This window comes from Otolemur garnettii, unplaced genomic scaffold (genome assembly GCF_000181295.1).
Source record: "Otolemur garnettii isolate 467f Iridium unplaced genomic scaffold, OtoGar3 scaffold00158, whole genome shotgun sequence".
In the NCBI taxonomy this organism is placed as follows: Eukaryota; Metazoa; Chordata; class Mammalia; order Primates; family Galagidae; genus Otolemur; species Otolemur garnettii.
In genome coordinates, this window is record NW_003852553.1 from 3770578 (window position 1) to 3781672 (window position 11095).

Consider the following 11095-nt stretch of genomic DNA (forward strand, 5'->3'; position numbering starts at 1 on the left):
GATAGAAGTTAGGCAATGGTGCAGTAGCAATAGGGTTCCTGCTTTGTAGATTAGAGGGTCTTGCAACATTGGCCCAAATTCAAGAAAGAAAGCTGGGCCTTTGTACTCCCGTGGTTGATGTGGGCTGCCCTGGGGAAGGGATAGGGGTGACATTGGGCAAGGCAGCTGACTTCAACTGAACATAATCCCCAGAGACATCTGGCTGATAAAGGCTGTCAGCCTGTAGTGCTCTCAATAGCTGGGAGTTCTGAAGGGGTCTTTGAACACAGCATCGTAAAATCCACCATAGTTAGAGATGCCAAAGAGCAGAAAACCTCATCAGTCCTTCTGAATAAATAGGAGTTATTCTTGCATAACAGGTCTGCAGTAGGCATTTGGGGCCATCAAAGGTATCTGTCCCTTTTGTCAAGAAAGCAAAAATTTTCTGAGAAGTTCCCAGTAGACTTCTCCTTATATTTCATTGGCCAGAACAAAATGTCCACCCCTAGGTGCAGGGGAAGCTGAAAAAATAGAATCAGAATTATCATGATTTTGTGCCTGGAGCAGTGAATGTTCCTGTCCTGAACGGTATCTGGTTCTGTTAGCATAGAAGAGCATAAAGTATATTAGGTATGCAACTAAAAGGATCTGCTACAAAATAGACTTCTACAAAATTATTTTGAATAATTTTACGTGGATTTAACTTATCCACTGTGGTACAATAACCATCCCAGTAATCTTTTTCTCTGCCCCTATCCTCCATTATTTTTCAAGATGGAATGCTAAACATGTAATTGTTAGGCAGAGAGAATGTACCTTTTAAAGAATTTTGATGCAGATTACCAAAAAGTACCTTGAAGAGACTCTAGAAGTTTGTTTTCCCAAGCAGTGAATAAAGGGGACTTACTTTCCCTTTCTAGGTCCTTATAGTGGATATTAACATCCTCATTCATTTTCATCAGTTTAATATATTTTTCAAAAGTATCTTGTCTTAATTCTCATTTTGTATTGATTTTTTTTTTTTTGAGACATTCTCACTACATTGCACTTGGTAGAGTGCTGTAGCAACACAACTCCAAGCAACCTTAAACTCTTGGGCTCAAGTGATTCTCTTGCCTCAGCATCCCAAGTAGCTGGGACTACAGGCGCCCACCACAACACCCGGTTATTTTGTTGTTGTTGTAGTTGTCATTGTTGTTTACCAGGCCTGGGCTGGGCTTGAACCTGTATGTGGCTGGTGCCCTAACCACCGAGCAAAGGGCACTGAGCCTGTATTGATTTTTATTAGCCATATTTGCTAATTTTGCACTGTAATCCTCCCGAAATGTGTTTTTTTTTTCTTTTTGCAGTTTTTGGCTGGGGTCAGGTTTGAACCCACCACCTCCAGTATGTGGGGCTGGCACCCTACTTCTTTGAACCATAGGTGCCGCCCCCAAAATGTGCTTCGGCTGGTTTTTGTTTTTTGGAAAAGTATTGAGATATAGACAGTGTTTTGCTCTTGTGCTGTGAGAGATAATTCCAGTGGGCCTGAGTTGTTTTGCTGGTAAAGGCATGAAACATACATTAACAATGTTTCCTTTTAACTGTGGGCCCAAGAATTTCTGGATATTTTGACTCAGTTTGTGGGAATAGTTTATTGACAACAAAGAGACTGATAATTACCAGGTAGTCTTGGTGGTACATACCCTACCCTCAACCCCTAGGATCTGGTGTTGAGTTTCCTTACATTTCAGGAAAACAAGTAGACATCACCAATATTTAAATATATACTCACAATTAGTATTCACAGTACCAGCACAGATCTACACAAAAGTACTTCATTCCATAAATATTTTATGACTTAAATATTACAATCTGTATGTCTAATAAATACCAAAAATATTTTTAAAATATAACCCAGAAAGGTTAAAAAATTTTTTTTGCTAATCTAATGAGGAATGATGACACATAAACTTACAAACATATGTCATAGCTAGACTAACAGAAAACATAGCAGTGCTGTTTTGAAAACATTCACTATGTGGTTCATGAATAATAGATGTCTAACTCCAATTTATATTTTCTTACTGAAAAGGAGTTAACAGCTACTACCGTAACCAAAATGAAAACATAATGCTACATATCCAACCAAATAGCTTGAATATGTTGCTATCTCTAAATACATTATACCAACAATTTGAATATTTTAACATGTATAATCATTGATACACTTCATAATTTTTGCACACGTTACAGTATTGTTATGTATGTACTAAAGATTTACTAGCTAAAAAATATTCTTTATGTCCACACGTACTTCATGTTAAACAGAAGAATAAAATAAGCCAAGTAAGGTGGCTCACACATGTCCTAGTACTCTGGGAGGCCAAGTTGGGTGGATTGCTTGAGCTCAGGAGTTCAAGACCAGCCTGAGAAAGACTCTGTATCTACTAAAAAGTAGAAAAACTAGCTGAGCATGGTTGTTAACTAAAAAATACAAGGTGCAGAAAAGTTGTATAGCAAGTTAACTTTTGGGACTACAAATATATATACAGATTTTCTAATATTTTTCAAAACAAAATGGCTCGGCGTCTGTGGCTCAAGTGGCTAAGGTGCCAGCCACATACACCTAAGGTGGTGGGTTCGAATCCCCAGCCCAGGCCCGCCAAACAACAATGATGGCTGCAACCAAAAAATGGCCAGGCATTGTGGTGGGCGCCTGTGGTCCCAGCTACTTGGGAGGCTGAGGCAGGAGACTCGCTTGAGCCCAGGAGTTGGAGGTTGCTGTGAGCTGTGATGCCATGGCACTCTACCAAGGGGGATATCTTGAGGCTGCGTCTCAAAAAAACAAACAAACAAACAAACAAAAGAATGGAAAAATAAAGCAAGAACTAACAAAAGTGATTTCCCAAAGGTAGAGGCAGGGGATGTGAAAGGCACAAAGACAGAAGCTAGATCTTTCTGAATGTATCTTGTTTTATATTTTTGTTTGGTGTAAAAGATGGCCCTAAGAATCCCCATTATACCCTGGTGATGTCCCCTCTGACTTTGTACCAGAGTTGGTCTGTGTGACCAGCAGAATTTGGCAAAAGTGATGGTGTGCAACTTCTAAGATCAGGCTCGAAAAGACAATGTGGCTTCCATTTTAATTTCTTTCTGTCTGCCTGTCTACTTATCTATCTCAAATCACTTGCTCTGGGGGAAGCCACTTGCTCCACGGAGCAGTTCCACATGATGAGGATCCAAAGCCCAACATTAGCCATGTGAGTGAGCCTTGGTGGAAGCAAATCCTCCAGTACCGGTCAGGACTTGAGATAACCACAGCCCCTTGAGCCAGAACTACCCAGCTAAACTGCTCCAAATTCCTGACCCTGAGAAAGTGTCAGATAATAAATATTGATTACTGGGCAGTGCTTGTGGCTCAGTGAGTAGGGCGCCAGCCTTATATACCAAGGGTGGTGGGTTCAAACCCGGCCCTGGCCAAACTGCAACCAAAAAAAAATAGCTAGGTGTTGTGGCAGGCACCTGTAGATTACAATTAGACTCTGTCTCTAAAAGAAATAAGTAAATAAAAATAAATGTTGATTACTTTAAGCTACTATGTTTATCAAGTTGGTGGCAAAACTGCACAGCTAATAATTATTTCAGTGACTTACAAACACAGCAATTTTTTTTCCTTTTTTTGAGACAGAGTTTCACTTTGTTGCCCTCGGTAGAGTGCTGTGGCATCACAGCTCACAGCAACCTCCAACTCTTGGGCTTAAGCGATTCTCTTGCCTCAGCCTCCCAAGTAGCTGGGACTACACATGCTGGCCACAACCCCTGGCTATTTTTAGAGATGAGGTCTCACTCTGGCTCGGGCTGGTCTCAAACTCATGAGTTCAGGCGATCTATCCACCTTGGCCTCCCAGAGTGCCAGGATTATAGGTGTGAGCCACCGTGCCAGCCCTGGAAAATTCTTCATCATAAAAGAGAATTTAAACTAAGAAAGAATGACAGAATTTTAAATCATCATTTCATGAAGGATAGTCTGAGTTATGGAAATGCTTTATATCTTAATCTAAGTGGTGGCTACATGGCTCTGTAATATGTAAATATTCAGCAAGCTTTTCACTTATTATTTATACATTTTATTGTAAGTAGTTAAATTAAATGTCAATTTGATAATTATATCTCAATTTTAAAATTATAGCTCAATTTTTAAAAATCACCATTGTGCTTTCCAATGAGGTGTAATTGTGCCTTCCAGTGAGGAAGTACACAGCACCCTCTGAAATATCTTTGCCAAGAAATTGAACCTGAATCTAATTAAGCCTCCAAATGTAAGTGCTAGCTTTCAGGACATAAAGGGAACAGAATAACGTGTTAAATGATACTGACAGGCTACAACTAGATGAATGTAAAATGTAGGACATTCTATAGGACAAATGACGTGGTTTATTCAGTGAGTAAGTGATATAAAAGAAAAAAGAAAGGGGGAAGATGGCATCTTAAAGGATGTTTTGTGCTGCTATAACAGAATACCTAAAACTAGGAAATCTATGATGAACGAAAATATATTTCTCACAGTTCTGGAAGCTGGCAAGTCCACAATCAAGGCACCAGCATCTGGTGAGGGCCTTCATGCTGTATCATTCCATGGTGAAAGATGGAAGAGCAAAGAAAAAAAAGGGGCCTAACTCCTCCTTTTATGAGGAATTCACTCTTGAGAGAATGGCATTAATCCATTTATTTATTATTTATTATTTTTTTTGAGACAGAGTCTCAAGCTGTCGCCTTGAGTAGAGTGCGGTGACTTCATAGCTCACAGCAACCTCCAACTCTTGAGCTCAATTGATCTTCTTGCCTCAGTTTTTGTGTTTTTAGTAGAGACAGTCTCACTTTTGCTCAGGCGGGTCTCAAACTCATGAGCTCAAGCAATCCACCCTCCTTGGCCTCACAGAGTGCTAGGATTACAGGCGTGAGCCACCTCACCGGGTCTGGCATTAAACCGTTTACAAAGACAGAACCTCCATGGTCTGATCTTCCCTTTTTTAGGTCCTACCTCCCTAAACTGTCACATTAGGGATAATTCCATCACAACATTTTTTGGAGGACATATTCAAACCATAGCAGAAGGGTTACAGTTTAAAAGAGATTTAAGAAACATATTAACCAAAACAATATGCAGACACCGTTTGGATCATGATTCAGACAAACCAATTATAAAAAGCCATTTTTGAGACAATCGGGAAAATCGGAACACAGATCAGGAATTCGATGATATTAAAAAAATTAATCTTAATTTTATTGGGTGTGATAATGGTATTGTGTTCTTTAAGTCTGTATTTTTTAAGTACTTAAGTAATTGTAGCTGAAATTATGTGATTTGATGTAAAGTACTCCAGAGGAAGTATGTGGAAGCAAGAAAGGCATAGTGATAATAATTGTTGAAGTTGGGTGAGGGATAAACTTGGACTCACTAAACTGTTTTCTTTATTTTTGCATGTTATGAAGTTGTTAACTGCTGCATAATATTCCTCAGTCAATTAAGTTATTGAGCCACTCTGCTACTGGCTACAGTCTGAGGATGGGATTCAAGCCACCTTTCTGTTTTGCCTGCAGCTGTTAGAGGTTGTGTGCATGTAGGGGGTAGGGAGGGAAACTGCCTGTGTGGGGGAGGTGGAAGGAACGTAAGCTCCCCTTTGTTCTTCCTCATTCCTTCTTGCTAGCTTTCTGCTCCGGTCAGTCCCTCCTCCACCACCCACTTTGGGGATATTTCTTCACCCTGCGCCAGAACTGTCTTGCCTGGGTCTGCAGCTGAGCTCTGGTGGCAGTTCTCCCACACTCACAGACCAGCCTCACAGCACCTGTCTCACAAACACCAGCATGAGGTGAGCAGCTCCTCTCCTTAGGGGCCTGGGTCCCAGTCCTACGGAGCCCCTCTTCCAAGATTCTAAACTGTAATAATTCCATCCTCTTTCCTTCATTCTGCTGGCTCTTCTTTCCTTGATACCTTTGAGTTCTTCTTTTATCCTTTGACTGATTTACTTTACAACTTTATGCCTAGCTTTTTTTTTTTTTTTTTTGAGATGGCGTCTCTGTCGCCCTGCATAGAGTGCCTGTGTGGCATCAGCATAGCTCACGGCAACCTTGGTCTGTAGGGCTCAGGTGATCCTCCTGCCTCAGCCTCCCTAGTAGCTGGGACTACAGGCACCCGCCACAATGCAGGTCTGTTTTTAGGGACTGAGTCTCATTCTTGCTCAGGCTGGTCTGGAACTCATGAGCTCAAGGGAGCCACCTGTTTTGGCCTCCCAGAATGCTGGGATTACAGGCTTGAGCCACTGTTCTGGGCCTAGTTAATATTTTTTGTATTAAATTCTGTCTGTTCACGTAACTAATGTGGGTCAGTGCAGTGGCTCACACCTGTAATCCCAGCACTCTGGGAGGCCAAAGCGGGTGGATTGCCTGAGCTTTGGAGTTCAAGAACAGTCTGAGTAGGAGTGAGACTCCAGGGCAGCGCCCATAGCACCATGGTTATGCACCCACCCCCAAGCACCAGGGTAGAGGGTTTGAACTCAGCTGGGCCAGCTTAACATCAATGACAACCACAACAAAAAAAATAGCTGGGCGTTGTGGCAGACATCTGTAGTACCAGATACTTGGGAGGCTGAGGCAAGAGAATCGCTTAAGCCTAAAAAAGAGTTTGAGGTTGCTGTGAGCTGTGACACTACAGCACTATATGGAGGGCGACATAGTGAGACTCTGTCTCAAAAAACAAAATAAATAAATAAAAGAGTGAGACTCCGTCTCTACTAAAACTAGAAAAATTAGCCAGGCGTTGTGACAGGCGCCTGTAGTCCCAGCTACTCTGAGTCAGGAGAATCACTGGAGCCCAGGAGTTTGAGGTTGTTGTGATCTATGATTGCACAGCTCTCTAAACTGGGCCACAGAGTGAGACGCTGTCTCAAAAAACAACAAAAATCCTAATGTGGCTTCTGTCTCCTGACTAGACCCTCATAATTACACCGACTCCCCATCAGTCATTGGTGAAGGCTGCTTCCAGGGAGCATTAATTCTCCAGCACATGGGTGGCAAAGCTGACTTCAGCAGTCAAGCAGGCTCCTGTAGCCAGAGAAAGCCCTCAGGCAAACTAATGCAGGAGCTAGCAGTTGGAAGTTGGGCCAGTGTGTGCTAACTTGGTAAGAAAGAAGGGAACAAGGGTGGCAGACATGATGGTGTTTGTTACACAGGCAAATGGCCTTTAAAAAAATTAATTTCTAGCTCGGCACCTGTGGCTCAAGTGGCTAAGGTGCCAGCCACATACACCTAAGGTGGTGGGTTTGAATCCAGCCCAGGCCTGCCAAAACAACAATGATGGCTGCAACCAAAAATAGCCGGGCGTTGTGGCGGGCGCCTGTGGTCCCAGCTACTTGGGAGATGGAGGCAGGAAACTCGCTGGAGCCCAGGAGTTGGAGGTTGCTGTGAGCTGTGATGCCACAGCACTCTACCCAGGGGGACAGCTTGAGGCTCTGTCTCAAAAAAAAAATTAATTTCTAATTACACAAGCATTCATTATCCTTGAAAGACATTTTGTTACGAAGCATAAAGCTGAAGTCTTTTCAATCACCATCCCCGATATTAACTCTCACTTCATTCTTCCCCAGGCAAAGGTAACCACCATCAGTTATCATTTACAAGTGCTTTCCTGCTCATTAAAATAGACATGGCATTATTTTGTAGGCATTAGGACTTTATTTTATAACATACTTATCTTCTTGCAATTTGCTTTATTCATGAAAGTTTGTCTTAGAAGTTAAGATGTACAGATCCATCTCATTCTTTTTAACTGCTGCATAATATCCCCCACTACGTGTATGCCATGGTTTATTTCATTCTTGCCCTGTGTTGACTATTGCAAAAATTCTGTGATTAATATCTGCGTCCCTGTGTCTTTGTACCTATTTAAGGGTGTGTCACTATAGTAGATACAGGCTAGTAGAAATGCTAGGTCACTGTATTTTAAAAACTCCATTAGACATTAAAAATGTGTCCTCTAGGTGGGCGTGGTGGTATGTGCTATAGTCTCCAGGTACTTTGGAGGCTGAGGTGGGAGGATCTCTTGAGACCAAGAATTTGAGGTTAAAGTGCACTGCGATCATGCCTGTGAAAAGCCATTGTACTCTGGCCTGGGTGACATAATGAGATAGACTTGGGCGGGAAGTAGGAGGACGGAGGAGGAGCAGAGTCCTCTAAAATTTAGTTCCAATTTCCAAGCATATTAGGAAAGGGCTGGTGCCCTTCTTGCTATAGGACTTGCCGTAGCTGCTGAAGCCTCCATTTCCCATCTGGTGCTGCTCTGGGCTCCTTTAGCCGAAGATAGCACAGGGAAAGAGAGCTGTTTATCACAACCACCCACACCCCACGTGCCTTCCACAGTATCCCATTGCTCAAGAGGCCACCAGGGCAGAACTACAGAATTCTGTAGGAGAAACCAGTACCTTAACAGAGCTGTTGGAGTGGACATAGTGTCTGTGGTATGCAGCTGAGAGTAGAGTCTCACAGAGACGGTGGAGTGGACTTGTTTCTCAGTAATGTGACAACCCCTAGCAACTTCTGGAAATAGCTAGATGCACTCTGTAGTGTGACAGGGCAATTAGGTTACAACTAGCTTTTGTTTTATGCCACCAGCAGTGGACATGGATGCCTTTGGGAGTGGTGTCTACAGGAAGGAGGCTACACAGTTTCTTTCAGTTACCCATAAAAATGCCTGGGGCTGGGATCCATGATGTTCTTTGCAATATGACTATTTGAAAAAAATTATTTTTCAGTCAGAGGAAACATCAAAGGCAAAGGTGGAGGTGTGTTTTTTTTTTTATTTTCATTTTTTTTTGAGACAGTCTCACTATGTTGTCCTTGGTAGAGTGCCATGGCATCATAGCTCACAGCAACCTCAAACTTTTAGGTGTAGGGTGGCACCTGTGGCTCAAAAGGGTAGGACACCTGCCCCATATGCCAGAGGTGGCAGGTTCAAACCCTGCCCTGGCCAAAAAAAAAAAAACAAAAAAACGGCTTAAGTGATCCTCTTGCCTCAGCCTCCCAAGTAACTGGGACTACAGATGCCTGCCACAACGCCTGGCTTTTTTTTGTTGTTGTCATTCTTATTTAGCAGGCCCGGGCGGGTGAACCCACCAGCCCTGGTGCATGTGGCTGGCACCCTAACCACTGAGCTATGGGCGCCGAGCCTGGAGGTGTGTTTGTTGTGTTAAAGGAATGGTAAGGAGGCTGGCTGGAACAGAGGGAGTGGTGGAGGGAGAGTAGAGAATGAAGTCAGAGAGATAATGATGGGCTTGGAGATTGCCTCAGCTTTCACAGATCACTTTTTTTTTTATTGTTGGGGATTCATTGAGGGTACGAGAAACCAGGTTACACTGATTGCATTTGTTAGGTAAAGTCCCTCTTATAATTGTGTCTTGCCCCCAAAAGGTGTGTCACACACCAAGACCCTTCCTTCCCTCTCTCTGCTCTTCCTTTCACATTTTTATTTATTGTTGGGGATTCATTGAGGGTGCACAGAACCAGGTTACATTGATTGCTTTTGTTAGATAAGGACCCTCTTATAATTGTATCCCTAGCCCAAAAGGTGTACCACACCCCTTGTCCCCCCACCCACTCCCTCCTTCCCTTTCTCAGCTCTCCCCATCCCCACCCCCACCATGTACTAGGACATTAATTGTCCTCATATCAGAATTGAGTACATAGGATTCTTGTTTCTCCATTCTTGTGATGCTTTACTAAGAATAATGTGTTCCACATTCATCCAAGTTAATACAAAGGATGCAAAGTCTCCATCTTTTTTAATGGCTGAATAGCATTCCATGGTATACATATACCACAGCTTGTTAATCCATTCCTGGGTTGGTGGGCATTTAGGCTGTTTCCACATTTTGGTGATTGTAAATTGAGCTGCAATAAACCGTCTAGTGCAAGTGTCCCTGTGGTAAAAGGATATTTTTTTCTTCTGGGTGGATGCCCAGCAATGGGATTACAGGACCAAATGGGAGGTCTAACTTGAGTTTTTTGAAGGTTGTTCAAAAAGGTTATATTAGTTTGCAGTCCCACCAGCAGTGTAAAAGTGTTCCCTTCTCTCCACATCCACGCCAGCATCTGCGGCTTTGAGATTTTGTGATGTCGGCCATTCTCGCTGGGGTTAGATGATATCTCAGGGTGGTTTTGATTTGCATTTCTCTAATAATTAGGGACGCTGAGCATTTTTTCATCTGTTAGCCATTTGTCTGTCTTCTTTAGAGAAGGTTCTATTCATTTCTCTTGCCCAGTGATATAAGGGATTGTTGGTTCTTTTTATGTTTACTAATTTGAGTTCTCTGTAGATCCTAGTTATCAAGCTCTTGCCTGATTCAAAATATGCAAATATCCTTTCCCACTGTGTAGGTTGTCTATTTGCTTTGGTGGTTGTCTCCTTAGCTGTACAGAAGCTTTTCAGTTTCATTAAGTTCCATTTGTTTATTTTTGTTGTTGTTGGGATTGCCACAGCAGTCTTCCTCATAAAGTCCTTTCTCAGGCGATAGCTTCCAGTGTTTTCCCCACACTTTCTTTGAGGATTTTAATTGTTTCGTGCCTTAGATTTAGGTCTTTTATCCATCTTGAATCAATTTTTGTGAGTGGAGAAAGGTGCAGGTCCAGTTCCAGTCCTTTACATGTGGATATCCAGTTCTCCCAGCACCATTTATTGAGTAAGGATTCTTTCCCCCAGTGTATGTTCTTGTTTGGTTTATCAAAGATTAGGTGGCTGTAAGATGTTTGTTTTGTCTCCTGGTTTTCTATTCTGTTCCAAATGTCTATGTCTCGGCTTGTAACACAGTGGTTATGGCGCCAGCCACATACACCGAGGCTGACGGGTTCCAAACCGGACTGAGCCAGCTAAACATCAATGACAACTGCAACAACAACAACAACAACAACAAAACTGGTAAATTCCAAAAAAAAAAAAAGATAAAAAGTATGTCAAATGTCTATGTCTTTATTTTTGTGCCACCAGTCAAATCACTTATTGCTAAAAAGTTTGTTTTATACTTTGCTTTTTCAGACCAGGTTCTTAGTTTCTTTGTGAATTTAATTTTTTTTTTTTTTTTTTTTT